This window comes from Ascaphus truei (genome assembly GCF_040206685.1).
Source record: "Ascaphus truei isolate aAscTru1 chromosome 13 unlocalized genomic scaffold, aAscTru1.hap1 SUPER_13_unloc_3, whole genome shotgun sequence".
NCBI lineage: Eukaryota > Metazoa > Chordata > Amphibia > Anura > Ascaphidae > Ascaphus > Ascaphus truei.
The window spans coordinates 144,987-160,872 of record NW_027453847.1 but is presented as its reverse complement, the minus strand read 5'-3'; the positions used below and the strand labels follow the sequence as shown (position 1 = coordinate 160,872).

Sequence of the window (15,886 nt, the reverse complement as noted above, 5' to 3'; positions counted from 1 at the left end):
AGATATTGTTTTTTGCACCACTCAGCAGATAGTTTGCAATCTGTTGGTTTTAAATGCCGCTCTTTGTTACTTTGGAGCCTAGAAACTCTAGAACGTACTGTATACTCCCTTTGTGATATCATCACATGGGGTGGTCTGGCTACAGAGACCCATACATACCATGTAGAACTAGGGTGGGGAGGGGGTGAAATAAAAACCCCATATCCTGCAAGGAACGGCCATTTAAAAAAAAAAAATGAATCCAGATTTGTTTGTAAATGTGCTGCTTTATACAATATTTCAAAAGGCATCAAACATACAATTGTGACTTTGAAATCACCTATACATTGTGTATTGCACTTATCTCAGTATAATAATAGAGAGATTCGTATCTCAAACCAAAAAAAGAAAAGAAAACAATCAGCCAGAGAGGTGGACATTGGAAAGAGAGGGATACATTTTTACTGCTGCTGCTGCTGCTGCTGCTGCAGCGACTCATATTCTACAGTTCTTGGCCCTTTTTGTTTAGAATGTTTTTTTCATGAATTATATGTGTTTCCCTATTTCCCAATCCACCTGAATTTATTCCTAAATGTCTGCGCAGGTGCCTAATTGTCATTTCTCCCTGTTTGAGATGTTGCTACCTGGCTAGTTGGGTTTGCTCCTTTTATGCCACAGTTATTGACCAGGCCCAAAGCCCAAGCAGTGGCAATAGCAGCTTGTCTGAACAAACACCTGTGCTGTGGGTGGTGGTGGTTGTTGTTGTTGTTGTTGATTTTTGTTTCTGTTTTTTCTAACAGTCGAAAAACAGGGGAGAGCGCGCACGCAGTCCCCCACTACCAGAAATTGTGCAGTCGAGTTTCCCGCATGTGGGGAAATCGCAGAGGTCAGCTAGCTCCAAGTGCAATGAGCAAGCCTCGCTCTGGGAGAGCCACCTGCAGGATCGTGGCTGCATAATTTACTCCTCTGCCAGGTAAGTATGAGTTGGAATGGCGCTGGGGGGCAACTAGCCCTGTCCCAGGACAAGTGTCACCCTTGTGGAGAGAGCAGCTTGGTCATTGGTGCAGTGGCAGCAGCAGCAGCAGCATCCAGCAGCGGCAAGCACCACAGTAGCTGAGGCCTAGTATCTGAGCCAGAACCTGCAGCAAGGATCAGCTTAGGCCATTCCATGCAAACATTTGTGCAGCAGCGAATATTTGTCAAACAACATAGATCCAAGACAGCCCCTCCCCCGCCCATCCAACAAGCACCCAGAGAAGCCAAGCTTCGCCGCAAGGTACTTCTTCTTGGTTTTAAAAGGAAGAAGCAATCACTTTGAACACCGCTCAGCTCTGTCATTTCAGCTGGCGGAGAGACAGGGGGACACCATATTTCTGGGGTGGCTTTCTTCATCTACCCTACCTGCCGGCACTCACTTTTTCTGACCTCCACTGACACCTGCTGCTGCTGCTGCTGCTGCTGCTGCTGCTGGAGAGGTGCCCTGTCCTGCTGGCACACTTGTCACTTTGCCCTTTACCAGCATAGCTGCTTACCTGGCATTTGCATAAATATAGAAGCAAGCTAACACTGTCTGCTGCTCCCTGGATAGAGATAGATAGATAGATAGATATTGTTTTTTGCACCACTCAGCAGATAGTTTGCAATCTGTTGGTTTTAAATGCCGCTCTTTGTTACTTTGGAGCCTAGAAACTCTAGAACGTACTGTATACTCCCTTTGTGATATCATCACATGGGGTGGTCTGGCTACAGAGACCCATACATACCATGTAGAACTAGGGTGGGGAGGGGGTGAAATAAAAACCCCATATCCTGCAAGGAACGGCCATTTAAAAAAAAATAAATGAATCCAGATTTGTTTGTAAATGTGCTTTTTTTTTTTTTTTTTTTTTTTTTTTTGTTTGTAAATGTGCTGCTTTATACAATATTTCAAAAGGCATCAAACATACAATTGTGACTTTGAAATCACCTATACATTGTGTATTGCACTTATCTCAGTATAATAATAGAGAGATTCGTATCTCAAACCAAAAAAAGAAAAGAAAACAATCAGCCAGAGAGGTGGACATTGGAAAGAGAGGGATACATTTTTACTGCTGCTGCTGCTGCTGCTGCAGCGACTCATATTCTACAGTTCTTGGCCCTTTTTGTTTAGAATGTTTTTTTCATGAATTATATGTGTTTCCCTATTTCCCAATCCACCTGAATTTATTCCTAAATGTCTGCGCAGGTGCCTAATTGTCATTTCTCCCTGTTTGAGATGTTGCTACCTGGCTAGTTGGGTTTGCTCCTTTTATGCCACAGTTATTGACCAGGCCCAAAGCCCAAGCAGTGGCAATAGCAGCTTGTCTGAACAAACACCTGTGCTGTGGGTGGTGGTGGTTGTTGTTGTTGTTGTTGTTGATTTTTGTTTCTGTTTTTTCTAACAGTCGAAAAACAGGGGAGAGCGCGCACGCAGTCCCCCACTACCAGAAATTGTGCAGTCGAGTTTCCCGCATGTGGGGAAATCGCAGAGGTCAGCTAGCTCCAAGTGCAATGAGCAAGCCTCGCTCTGGGAGAGCCACCTGCAGGATCGTGGCTGCATAATTTACTCCTCTGCCAGGTAAGTATGAGTTGGAATGGCGCTGGGGGGCAACTAGCCCTGTCCCAGGACAAGTGTCACCCTTGTGGAGAGAGCAGCTTGGTCATTGGTGCAGTGGCAGCAGCAGCAGCAGCATCCAGCAGCGGCAAGCACCACAGTAGCTGAGGCCTAGTATCTGAGCCAGAACCTGCAGCAAGGATCAGCTTAGGCCATTCCATGCAAACATTTGTGCAGCAGCGAATATTTGTCAAACAACATAGATCCAAGACAGCCCCTCCCCCGCCCATCCAACAAGCACCCAGAGAAGCCAAGCTTCGCCGCAAGGTACTTCTTCTTGGTTTTAAAAGGAAGAAGCAATCACTTTGAACACCGCTCAGCTCTGTCATTTCAGCTGGCGGAGAGACAGGGGGACACCATATTTCTGGGGTGGCTTTCTTCATCTACCCTACCTACCGGCACTCACTTTTTCTGACCTCCACTGACACCTGCTGCTGCTGCTGCTGCTGCTGCTGGAGAGGTGCCCTGTCCTGCTGGCACACTTGTCACTTTGCCCTTTACCAGCATAGCTGCTTACCTGGCATTTGCATAAATATAGAAGCAAGCTAACACTGTCTGCTGCTCCCTGGATAGAGATAGATAGATAGATAGATATTGTTTTTTGCACCACTCAGCAGATAGTTTGCAATCTGTTGGTTTTAAATGCCGCTCTTTGTTACTTTGGAGCCTAGAAACTCTAGAACGTACTGTATACTCCCTTTGTGATATCATCACATGGGGTGGTCTGGCTACAGAGACCCATACATACCATGTAGAACTAGGGTGGGGAGGGGGTGAAATAAAAACCCCATATCCTGCAAGGAACGGCCATTTAAAAAAAAAAAATGAATCCAGATTTGTTTGTAAATGTGCTGCTTTATACAATATTTCAAAAGGCATCAAACATACAATTGTGACTTTGAAATCACCTATACATTGTGTATTGCACTTATCTCAGTATAATAATAGAGAGATTCGTATCTCAAACCAAAAAAAGAAAAGAAAACAATCAGCCAGAGAGGTGGACATTGGAAAGAGAGGGATACATTTTTACTGCTGCTGCTGCTGCTGCTGCTGCAGCGACTCATATTCTACAGTTCTTGGCCCTTTTTGTTTAGAATGTTTTTTTCATGAATTATATGTGTTTCCCTATTTCCCAATCCACCTGAATTTATTCCTAAATGTCTGCGCAGGTGCCTAATTGTCATTTCTCCCTGTTTGAGATGTTGCTACCTGGCTAGTTGGGTTTGCTCCTTTTATGCCACAGTTATTGACCAGGCCCAAAGCCCAAGCAGTGGCAATAGCAGCTTGTCTGAACAAACACCTGTGCTGTGGGTGGTGGTGGTTGTTGTTGTTGTTGTTGATTTTTGTTTCTGTTTTTTCTAACAGTCGAAAAACAGGGGAGAGCGCGCACGCAGTCCCCCACTACCAGAAATTGTGCAGTCGAGTTTCCCGCATGTGGGGAAATCGCAGAGGTCAGCTAGCTCCAAGTGCAATGAGCAAGCCTCGCTCTGGGAGAGCCACCTGCAGGATCGTGGCTGCATAATTTACTCCTCTGCCAGGTAAGTATGAGTTGGAATGGCGCTGGGGGGCAACTAGCCCTGTCCCAGGACAAGTGTCACCCTTGTGGAGAGAGCAGCTTGGTCATTGGTGCAGTGGCAGCAGCAGCAGCAGCATCCAGCAGCGGCAAGCACCACAGTAGCTGAGGCCTAGTATCTGAGCCAGAACCTGCAGCAAGGATCAGCTTAGGCCATTCCATGCAAACATTTGTGCAGCAGCGAATATTTGTCAAACAACATAGATCCAAGACAGCCCCTCCCCCGCCCATCCAACAAGCACCCAGAGAAGCCAAGCTTCGCCGCAAGGTACTTCTTCTTGGTTTTAAAAGGAAGAAGCAATCACTTTGAACACCGCTCAGCTCTGTCATTTCAGCTGGCGGAGAGACAGGGGGACACCATATTTCTGGGGTGGCTTTCTTCATCTACCCTACCTGCCGGCACTCACTTTTTCTGACCTCCACTGACACCTGCTGCTGCTGCTGCTGCTGCTGCTGCTGCTGCTGGAGAGGTGCCCTGTCCTGCTGGCACACTTGTCACTTTGCCCTTTACCAGCATAGCTGCTTACCTGGCATTTGCATAAATATAGAAGCAAGCTAACACTGTCTGCTGCTCCCTGGATAGAGATAGATAGATAGATAGATATTGTTTTTTGCACCACTCAGCAGATAGTTTGCAATCTGTTGGTTTTAAATGCCGCTCTTTGTTACTTTGGAGCCTAGAAACTCTAGAACGTACTGTATACTCCCTTTGTGATATCATCACATGGGGTGGTCTGGCTACAGAGACCCATACATACCATGTAGAACTAGGGTGGGGAGGGGGTGAAATAAAAACCCCATATCCTGCAAGGAACGGCCATTTAAAAAAAAATAAATGAATCCAGATTTGTTTGTAAATGTGCTTTTTTTTTTTTTTTTTTTTTTTTTTTGTTTGTAAATGTGCTGCTTTATACAATATTTCAAAAGGCATCAAACATACAATTGTGACTTTGAAATCACCTATACATTGTGTATTGCACTTATCTCAGTATAATAATAGAGAGATTCGTATCTCAAACCAAAAAAAGAAAAGAAAACAATCAGCCAGAGAGGTGGACATTGGAAAGAGAGGGATACATTTTTACTGCTGCTGCTGCTGCTGCTGCAGCGACTCATATTCTACAGTTCTTGGCCCTTTTTGTTTAGAATGTTTTTTTCATGAATTATATGTGTTTCCCTATTTCCCAATCCACCTGAATTTATTCCTAAATGTCTGCGCAGGTGCCTAATTGTCATTTCTCCCTGTTTGAGATGTTGCTACCTGGCTAGTTGGGTTTGCTCCTTTTATGCCACAGTTATTGACCAGGCCCAAAGCCCAAGCAGTGGCAATAGCAGCTTGTCTGAACAAACACCTGTGCTGTGGGTGGTGGTGGTTGTTGTTGTTGTTGTTGTTGATTTTTGTTTCTGTTTTTTCTAACAGTCGAAAAACAGGGGAGAGCGCGCACGCAGTCCCCCACTACCAGAAATTGTGCAGTCGAGTTTCCCGCATGTGGGGAAATCGCAGAGGTCAGCTAGCTCCAAGTGCAATGAGCAAGCCTCGCTCTGGGAGAGCCACCTGCAGGATCGTGGCTGCATAATTTACTCCTCTGCCAGGTAAGTATGAGTTGGAATGGCGCTGGGGGGCAACTAGCCCTGTCCCAGGACAAGTGTCACCCTTGTGGAGAGAGCAGCTTGGTCATTGGTGCAGTGGCAGCAGCAGCAGCAGCATCCAGCAGCGGCAAGCACCACAGTAGCTGAGGCCTAGTATCTGAGCCAGAACCTGCAGCAAGGATCAGCTTAGGCCATTCCATGCAAACATTTGTGCAGCAGCGAATATTTGTCAAACAACATAGATCCAAGACAGCCCCTCCCCCGCCCATCCAACAAGCACCCAGAGAAGCCAAGCTTCGCCGCAAGGTACTTCTTCTTGGTTTTAAAAGGAAGAAGCAATCACTTTGAACACCGCTCAGCTCTGTCATTTCAGCTGGCGGAGAGACAGGGGGACACCATATTTCTGGGGTGGCTTTCTTCATCTACCCTACCTACCGGCACTCACTTTTTCTGACCTCCACTGACACCTGCTGCTGCTGCTGCTGCTGCTGCTGCTGGAGAGGTGCCCTGTCCTGCTGGCACACTTGTCACTTTGCCCTTTACCAGCATAGCTGCTTACCTGGCATTTGCATAAATATAGAAGCAAGCTAACACTGTCTGCTGCTCCCTGGATAGAGATAGATAGATAGATAGATATTGTTTTTTGCACCACTCAGCAGATAGTTTGCAATCTGTTGGTTTTAAATGCCGCTCTTTGTTACTTTGGAGCCTAGAAACTCTAGAACGTACTGTATACTCCCTTTGTGATATCATCACATGGGGTGGTCTGGCTACAGAGACCCATACATACCATGTAGAACTAGGGTGGGGAGGGGGTGAAATAAAAACCCCATATCCTGCAAGGAACGGCCATTTAAAAAAAAAAAATGAATCCAGATTTGTTTGTAAATGTGCTGCTTTATACAATATTTCAAAAGGCATCAAACATACAATTGTGACTTTGAAATCACCTATACATTGTGTATTGCACTTATCTCAGTATAATAATAGAGAGATTCGTATCTCAAACCAAAAAAAGAAAAGAAAACAATCAGCCAGAGAGGTGGACATTGGAAAGAGAGGGATACATTTTTACTGCTGCTGCTGCTGCTGCTGCTGCAGCGACTCATATTCTACAGTTCTTGGCCCTTTTTGTTTAGAATGTTTTTTTCATGAATTATATGTGTTTCCCTATTTCCCAATCCACCTGAATTTATTCCTAAATGTCTGCGCAGGTGCCTAATTGTCATTTCTCCCTGTTTGAGATGTTGCTACCTGGCTAGTTGGGTTTGCTCCTTTTATGCCACAGTTATTGACCAGGCCCAAAGCCCAAGCAGTGGCAATAGCAGCTTGTCTGAACAAACACCTGTGCTGTGGGTGGTGGTGGTTGTTGTTGTTGTTGTTGATTTTTGTTTCTGTTTTTTCTAACAGTCGAAAAACAGGGGAGAGCGCGCACGCAGTCCCCCACTACCAGAAATTGTGCAGTCGAGTTTCCCGCATGTGGGGAAATCGCAGAGGTCAGCTAGCTCCAAGTGCAATGAGCAAGCCTCGCTCTGGGAGAGCCACCTGCAGGATCGTGGCTGCATAATTTACTCCTCTGCCAGGTAAGTATGAGTTGGAATGGCGCTGGGGGGCAACTAGCCCTGTCCCAGGACAAGTGTCACCCTTGTGGAGAGAGCAGCTTGGTCATTGGTGCAGTGGCAGCAGCAGCAGCAGCATCCAGCAGCGGCAAGCACCACAGTAGCTGAGGCCTAGTATCTGAGCCAGAACCTGCAGCAAGGATCAGCTTAGGCCATTCCATGCAAACATTTGTGCAGCAGCGAATATTTGTCAAACAACATAGATCCAAGACAGCCCCTCCCCCGCCCATCCAACAAGCACCCAGAGAAGCCAAGCTTCGCCGCAAGGTACTTCTTCTTGGTTTTAAAAGGAAGAAGCAATCACTTTGAACACCGCTCAGCTCTGTCATTTCAGCTGGCGGAGAGACAGGGGGACACCATATTTCTGGGGTGGCTTTCTTCATCTACCCTACCTGCCGGCACTCACTTTTTCTGACCTCCACTGACACCTGCTGCTGCTGCTGCTGCTGCTGCTGGAGAGGTGCCCTGTCCTGCTGGCACACTTGTCACTTTGCCCTTTACCAGCATAGCTGCTTACCTGGCATTTGCATAAATATAGAAGCAAGCTAACACTGTCTGCTGCTCCCTGGATAGAGATAGATAGATAGAAAGATATTGTTTTTTGCACCACTCAGCAGATAGTTTGCAATCTGTTGGTTTTAAATGCCGCTCTTTGTTACTTTGGAGCCTAGAAACTCTAGAACGTACTGTATACTCCCTTTGTGATATCATCACATGGGGTGGTCTGGCTACAGAGACCCATACATACCATGTAGAACTAGGGTGGGGAGGGGGTGAAATAAAAACCCCATATCCTGCAAGGAACGGCCATTTAAAAAAAAAAAATGAATCCAGATTTGTTTGTAAATGTGCTTTTTTTTTTTTTTTTTTTTTTTTTTTGTTTGTAAATGTGCTGCTTTATACAATATTTCAAAAGGCATCAAACATACAATTGTGACTTTGAAATCACCTATACATTGTGTATTGCACTTATCTCAGTATAATAATAGAGAGATTCGTATCTCAAACCAAAAAAAGAAAAGAAAACAATCAGCCAGAGAGGTGGACATTGGAAAGAGAGGGATACATTTTTACTGCTGCTGCTGCTGCTGCTGCAGCGACTCATATTCTACAGTTCTTGGCCCTTTTTGTTTAGAATGTTTTTTTCATGAATTATATGTGTTTCCCTATTTCCCAATCCACCTGAATTTATTCCTAAATGTCTGCGCAGGTGCCTAATTGTCATTTCTCCCTGTTTGAGATGTTGCTACCTGGCTAGTTGGGTTTGCTCCTTTTATGCCACAGTTATTGACCAGGCCCAAAGCCCAAGCAGTGGCAATAGCAGCTTGTCTGAACAAACACCTGTGCTGTGGGTGGTGGTGGTTGTTGTTGTTGTTGTTGATTTTTGTTTCTGTTTTTTCTAACAGTCGAAAAACAGGGGAGAGCGCGCACGCAGTCCCCCACTACCAGAAATTGTGCAGTCGAGTTTCCCGCATGTGGGGAAATCGCAGAGGTCAGCTAGCTCCAAGTGCAATGAGCAAGCCTCGCTCTGGGAGAGCCACCTGCAGGATCGTGGCTGCATAATTTACTCCTCTGCCAGGTAAGTATGAGTTGGAATGGCGCTGGGGGGCAACTAGCCCTGTCCCAGGACAAGTGTCACCCTTGTGGAGAGAGCAGCTTGGTCATTGGTGCAGTGGCAGCAGCAGCAGCAGCATCCAGCAGCGGCAAGCACCACAGTAGCTGAGGCCTAGTATCTGAGCCAGAACCTGCAGCAAGGATCAGCTTAGGCCATTCCATGCAAACATTTGTGCAGCAGCGAATATTTGTCAAACAACATAGATCCAAGACAGCCCCTCCCCCGCCCATCCAACAAGCACCCAGAGAAGCCAAGCTTCGCCGCAAGGTACTTCTTCTTGGTTTTAAAAGGAAGAAGCAATCACTTTGAACACCGCTCAGCTCTGTCATTTCAGCTGGCGGAGAGACAGGGGGACACCATATTTCTGGGGTGGCTTTCTTCATCTACCCTACCTACCGGCACTCACTTTTTCTGACCTCCACTGACACCTGCTGCTGCTGCTGCTGCTGCTGCTGCTGGAGAGGTGCCCTGTCCTGCTGGCACACTTGTCACTTTGCCCTTTACCAGCATAGCTGCTTACCTGGCATTTGCATAAATATAGAAGCAAGCTAACACTGTCTGCTGCTCCCTGGATAGAGATAGATAGATAGATAGATATTGTTTTTTGCACCACTCAGCAGATAGTTTGCAATCTGTTGGTTTTAAATGCCGCTCTTTGTTACTTTGGAGCCTAGAAACTCTAGAACGTACTGTATACTCCCTTTGTGATATCATCACATGGGGTGGTCTGGCTACAGAGACCCATACATACCATGTAGAACTAGGGTGGGGAGGGGGTGAAATAAAAACCCCATATCCTGCAAGGAACGGCCATTTAAAAAAAAAAAATGAATCCAGATTTGTTTGTAAATGTGCTGCTTTATACAATATTTCAAAAGGCATCAAACATACAATTGTGACTTTGAAATCACCTATACATTGTGTATTGCACTTATCTCAGTATAATAATAGAGAGATTCGTATCTCAAACCAAAAAAAGAAAAGAAAACAATCAGCCAGAGAGGTGGACATTGGAAAGAGAGGGATACATTTTTACTGCTGCTGCTGCTGCTGCTGCTGCAGCGACTCATATTCTACAGTTCTTGGCCCTTTTTGTTTAGAATGTTTTTTTCATGAATTATATGTGTTTCCCTATTTCCCAATCCACCTGAATTTATTCCTAAATGTCTGCGCAGGTGCCTAATTGTCATTTCTCCCTGTTTGAGATGTTGCTACCTGGCTAGTTGGGTTTGCTCCTTTTATGCCACAGTTATTGACCAGGCCCAAAGCCCAAGCAGTGGCAATAGCAGCTTGTCTGAACAAACACCTGTGCTGTGGGTGGTGGTGGTTGTTGTTGTTGTTGATTTTTGTTTCTGTTTTTTCTAACAGTCGAAAAACAGGGGAGAGCGCGCACGCAGTCCCCCACTACCAGAAATTGTGCAGTCGAGTTTCCCGCATGTGGGGAAATCGCAGAGGTCAGCTAGCTCCAAGTGCAATGAGCAAGCCTCGCTCTGGGAGAGCCACCTGCAGGATCGTGGCTGCATAATTTACTCCTCTGCCAGGTAAGTATGAGTTGGAATGGCGCTGGGGGGCAACTAGCCCTGTCCCAGGACAAGTGTCACCCTTGTGGAGAGAGCAGCTTGGTCATTGGTGCAGTGGCAGCAGCAGCAGCAGCATCCAGCAGCGGCAAGCACCACAGTAGCTGAGGCCTAGTATCTGAGCCAGAACCTGCAGCAAGGATCAGCTTAGGCCATTCCATGCAAACATTTGTGCAGCAGCGAATATTTGTCAAACAACATAGATCCAAGACAGCCCCTCCCCCGCCCATCCAACAAGCACCCAGAGAAGCCAAGCTTCGCCGCAAGGTACTTCTTCTTGGTTTTAAAAGGAAGAAGCAATCACTTTGAACACCGCTCAGCTCTGTCATTTCAGCTGGCGGAGAGACAGGGGGACACCATATTTCTGGGGTGGCTTTCTTCATCTACCCTACCTACCGGCACTCACTTTTTCTGACCTCCACTGACACCTGCTGCTGCTGCTGCTGCTGCTGCTGCTGCTGGAGAGGTGCCCTGTCCTGCTGGCACACTTGTCACTTTGCCCTTTACCAGCATAGCTGCTTACCTGGCATTTGCATAAATATAGAAGCAAGCTAACACTGTCTGCTGCTCCCTGGATAGAGATAGATAGATAGATAGATATTGTTTTTTGCACCACTCAGCAGATAGTTTGCAATCTGTTGGTTTTAAATGCCGCTCTTTGTTACTTTGGAGCCTAGAAACTCTAGAACGTACTGTATACTCCCTTTGTGATATCATCACATGGGGTGGTCTGGCTACAGAGACCCATACATACCATGTAGAACTAGGGTGGGGAGGGGGTGAAATAAAAACCCCATATCCTGCAAGGAACGGCCATTTAAAAAAAAAAAATGAATCCAGATTTGTTTGTAAATGTGCTGCTTTATACAATATTTCAAAAGGCATCAAACATACAATTGTGACTTTGAAATCACCTATACATTGTGTATTGCACTTATCTCAGTATAATAATAGAGAGATTCGTATCTCAAACCAAAAAAAGAAAAGAAAACAATCAGCCAGAGAGGTGGACATTGGAAAGAGAGGGATACATTTTTACTGCTGCTGCTGCTGCTGCTGCTGCAGCGACTCATATTCTACAGTTCTTGGCCCTTTTTGTTTAGAATGTTTTTTTCATGAATTATATGTGTTTCCCTATTTCCCAATCCACCTGAATTTATTCCTAAATGTCTGCGCAGGTGCCTAATTGTCATTTCTCCCTGTTTGAGATGTTGCTACCTGGCTAGTTGGGTTTGCTCCTTTTATGCCACAGTTATTGACCAGGCCCAAAGCCCAAGCAGTGGCAATAGCAGCTTGTCTGAACAAACACCTGTGCTGTGGGTGGTGGTGGTTGTTGTTGTTGTTGTTGTTGATTTTTGTTTCTGTTTTTTCTAACAGTCGAAAAACAGGGGAGAGCGCGCACGCAGTCCCCCACTACCAGAAATTGTGCAGTCGAGTTTCCCGCATGTGGGGAAATCGCAGAGGTCAGCTAGCTCCAAGTGCAATGAGCAAGCCTCGCTCTGGGAGAGCCACCTGCAGGATCGTGGCTGCATAATTTACTCCTCTGCCAGGTAAGTATGAGTTGGAATGGCGCTGGGGGGCAACTAGCCCTGTCCCAGGACAAGTGTCACCCTTGTGGAGAGAGCAGCTTGGTCATTGGTGCAGTGGCAGCAGCAGCAGCAGCATCCAGCAGCGGCAAGCACCACAGTAGCTGAGGCCTAGTATCTGAGCCAGAACCTGCAGCAAGGATCAGCTTAGGCCATTCCATGCAAACATTTGTGCAGCAGCGAATATTTGTCAAACAACATAGATCCAAGACAGCCCCTCCCCCGCCCATCCAACAAGCACCCAGAGAAGCCAAGCTTCGCCGCAAGGTACTTCTTCTTGGTTTTAAAAGGAAGAAGCAATCACTTTGAACACCGCTCAGCTCTGTCATTTCAGCTGGCGGAGAGACAGGGGGACACCATATTTCTGGGGTGGCTTTCTTCATCTACCCTACCTACCGGCACTCACTTTTTCTGACCTCCACTGACACCTGCTGCTGCTGCTGCTGCTGCTGCTGCTGCTGGAGAGGTGCCCTGTCCTGCTGGCACACTTGTCACTTTGCCCTTTACCAGCATAGCTGCTTACCTGGCATTTGCATAAATATAGAAGCAAGCTAACACTGTCTGCTGCTCCCTGGATAGAGATAGATAGATAGATAGATATTGTTTTTTGCACCACTCAGCAGATAGTTTGCAATCTGTTGGTTTTAAATGCCGCTCTTTGTTACTTTGGAGCCTAGAAACTCTAGAACGTACTGTATACTCCCTTTGTGATATCATCACATGGGGTGGTCTGGCTACAGAGACCCATACATACCATGTAGAACTAGGGTGGGGAGGGGGTGAAATAAAAACCCCATATCCTGCAAGGAACGGCCATTTAAAAAAAAAAAATGAATCCAGATTTGTTTGTAAATGTGCTGCTTTATACAATATTTCAAAAGGCATCAAACATACAATTGTGACTTTGAAATCACCTATACATTGTGTATTGCACTTATCTCAGTATAATAATAGAGAGATTCGTATCTCAAACCAAAAAAAGAAAAGAAAACAATCAGCCAGAGAGGTGGACATTGGAAAGAGAGGGATACATTTTTACTGCTGCTGCTGCTGCTGCTGCTGCAGCGACTCATATTCTACAGTTCTTGGCCCTTTTTGTTTAGAATGTTTTTTTCATGAATTATATGTGTTTCCCTATTTCCCAATCCACCTGAATTTATTCCTAAATGTCTGCGCAGGTGCCTAATTGTCATTTCTCCCTGTTTGAGATGTTGCTACCTGGCTAGTTGGGTTTGCTCCTTTTATGCCACAGTTATTGACCAGGCCCAAAGCCCAAGCAGTGGCAATAGCAGCTTGTCTGAACAAACACCTGTGCTGTGGGTGGTGGTGGTTGTTGTTGTTGTTGTTGTTGATTTTTGTTTCTGTTTTTTCTAACAGTCGAAAAACAGGGGAGAGCGCGCACGCAGTCCCCCACTACCAGAAATTGTGCAGTCGAGTTTCCCGCATGTGGGGAAATCGCAGAGGTCAGCTAGCTCCAAGTGCAATGAGCAAGCCTCGCTCTGGGAGAGCCACCTGCAGGATCGTGGCTGCATAATTTACTCCTCTGCCAGGTAAGTATGAGTTGGAATGGCGCTGGGGGGCAACTAGCCCTGTCCCAGGACAAGTGTCACCCTTGTGGAGAGAGCAGCTTGGTCATTGGTGCAGTGGCAGCAGCAGCAGCAGCATCCAGCAGCGGCAAGCACCACAGTAGCTGAGGCCTAGTATCTGAGCCAGAACCTGCAGCAAGGATCAGCTTAGGCCATTCCATGCAAACATTTGTGCAGCAGCGAATATTTGTCAAACAACATAGATCCAAGACAGCCCCTCCCCCGCCCATCCAACAAGCACCCAGAGAAGCCAAGCTTCGCCGCAAGGTACTTCTTCTTGGTTTTAAAAGGAAGAAGCAATCACTTTGAACACCGCTCAGCTCTGTCATTTCAGCTGGCGGAGAGACAGGGGGACACCATATTTCTGGGGTGGCTTTCTTCATCTACCCTACCTGCCGGCACTCACTTTTTCTGACCTCCACTGACACCTGCTGCTGCTGCTGCTGCTGCTGCTGCTGCTGCTGGAGAGGTGCCCTGTCCTGCTGGCACACTTGTCACTTTGCCCTTTACCAGCATAGCTGCTTACCTGGCATTTGCATAAATATAGAAGCAAGCTAACACTGTCTGCTGCTCCCTGGATAGAGATAGATAGATAGATAGATATTGTTTTTTGCACCACTCAGCAGATAGTTTGCAATCTGTTGGTTTTAAATGCCGCTCTTTGTTACTTTGGAGCCTAGAAACTCTAGAACGTACTGTATACTCCCTTTGTGATATCATCACATGGGGTGGTCTGGCTACAGAGACCCATACATACCATGTAGAACTAGGGTGGGGAGGGGGTGAAATAAAAACCCCATATCCTGCAAGGAACGGCCATTTAAAAAAAAAAAATGAATCCAGATTTGTTTGTAAATGTGCTGCTTTATACAATATTTCAAAAGGCATCAAACATACAATTGTGACTTTGAAATCACCTATACATTGTGTATTGCACTTATCTCAGTATAATAATAGAGAGATTCGTATCTCAAACCAAAAAAAGAAAAGAAAACAATCAGCCAGAGAGGTGGACATTGGAAAGAGAGGGATACATTTTTACTGCTGCTGCTGCTGCTGCTGCTGCAGCGACTCATATTCTACAGTTCTTGGCCCTTTTTGTTTAGAATGTTTTTTTCATGAATTATATGTGTTTCCCTATTTCCCAATCCACCTGAATTTATTCCTAAATGTCTGCGCAGGTGCCTAATTGTCATTTCTCCCTGTTTGAGATGTTGCTACCTGGCTAGTTGGGTTTGCTCCTTTTATGCCACAGTTATTGACCAGGCCCAAAGCCCAAGCAGTGGCAATAGCAGCTTGTCTGAACAAACACCTGTGCTGTGGGTGGTGGTGGTTGTTGTTGTTGTTGTTGATTTTTGTTTCTGTTTTTTCTAACAGTCGAAAAACAGGGGAGAGCGCGCACGCAGTCCCCCACTACCAGAAATTGTGCAGTCGAGTTTCCCGCATGTGGGGAAATCGCAGAGGTCAGCTAGCTCCAAGTGCAATGAGCAAGCCTCGCTCTGGGAGAGCCACCTGCAGGATCGTGGCTGCATAATTTACTCCTCTGCCAGGTAAGTATGAGTTGGAATGGCGCTGGGGGGCAACTAGCCCTGTCCCAGGACAAGTGTCACCCTTGTGGAGAGAGCAGCTTGGTCATTGGTGCAGTGGCAGCAGCAGCAGCAGCATCCAGCAGCGGCAAGCACCACAGTAGCTGAGGCCTAGTATCTGAGCCAGAACCTGCAGCAAGGATCAGCTTAGGCCATTCCATGCAAACATTTGTGCAGCAGCGAATATTTGTCAAACAACATAGATCCAAGACAGCCCCTCCCCCGCCCATCCAACAAGCACCCAGAGAAGCCAAGCTTCGCCGCAAGGTACTTCTTCTTGGTTTTAAAAGGAAGAAGCAATCACTTTGAACACCGCTCAGCTCTGTCATTTCAGCTGGCGGAGAGACAGGGGGACACCATATTTCTGGGGTGGCTTTCTTCATCTACCCTACCTACCGGCACTCACTTTTTCTGACCTCCACTGACACCTGCTGCTGCTGCTGCTGCTGCTGCTGCTGGAGAGGTGCCCTGTCCTGCTGGCACACTTGTCACTTTGCCCTTTACCAGCATAGCTGCTTACCTGGCATTTGCATAAAT

General features: G+C 46.4%; 10 pseudogenes; all 10 read right to left on the bottom strand.

Moving 5' to 3' along the window:
- Window positions 1-787: 787 nt before the first annotated feature.
- On the bottom strand, window positions 788-960 carry LOC142474029 (U1 spliceosomal RNA; annotated as a pseudogene).
- Window positions 961-2,413: 1,453 nt separating this feature from the next.
- Window positions 2,414-2,586, bottom strand: LOC142474015 (U1 spliceosomal RNA; annotated as a pseudogene).
- A 1,404-nt stretch (window positions 2,587-3,990) lies between these two features.
- On the bottom strand, window positions 3,991-4,163 carry LOC142474003 (U1 spliceosomal RNA; annotated as a pseudogene).
- Window positions 4,164-5,618: 1,455 nt separating this feature from the next.
- Window positions 5,619-5,791, bottom strand: LOC142473991 (U1 spliceosomal RNA; annotated as a pseudogene).
- A 1,407-nt stretch (window positions 5,792-7,198) lies between these two features.
- On the bottom strand, window positions 7,199-7,371 carry LOC142473979 (U1 spliceosomal RNA; annotated as a pseudogene).
- Window positions 7,372-8,813: 1,442 nt separating this feature from the next.
- LOC142473967 (U1 spliceosomal RNA) lies at window positions 8,814-8,986 on the bottom strand (annotated as a pseudogene).
- A 1,404-nt stretch (window positions 8,987-10,390) lies between these two features.
- Window positions 10,391-10,563, bottom strand: LOC142473955 (U1 spliceosomal RNA; annotated as a pseudogene).
- A 1,413-nt stretch (window positions 10,564-11,976) lies between these two features.
- LOC142473943 (U1 spliceosomal RNA) lies at window positions 11,977-12,149 on the bottom strand (annotated as a pseudogene).
- Window positions 12,150-13,562: 1,413 nt separating this feature from the next.
- LOC142473931 (U1 spliceosomal RNA) lies at window positions 13,563-13,735 on the bottom strand (annotated as a pseudogene).
- A 1,413-nt stretch (window positions 13,736-15,148) lies between these two features.
- LOC142473919 (U1 spliceosomal RNA) lies at window positions 15,149-15,321 on the bottom strand (annotated as a pseudogene).
- Between the last annotated feature and the right edge of the window lie 565 nt (window positions 15,322-15,886).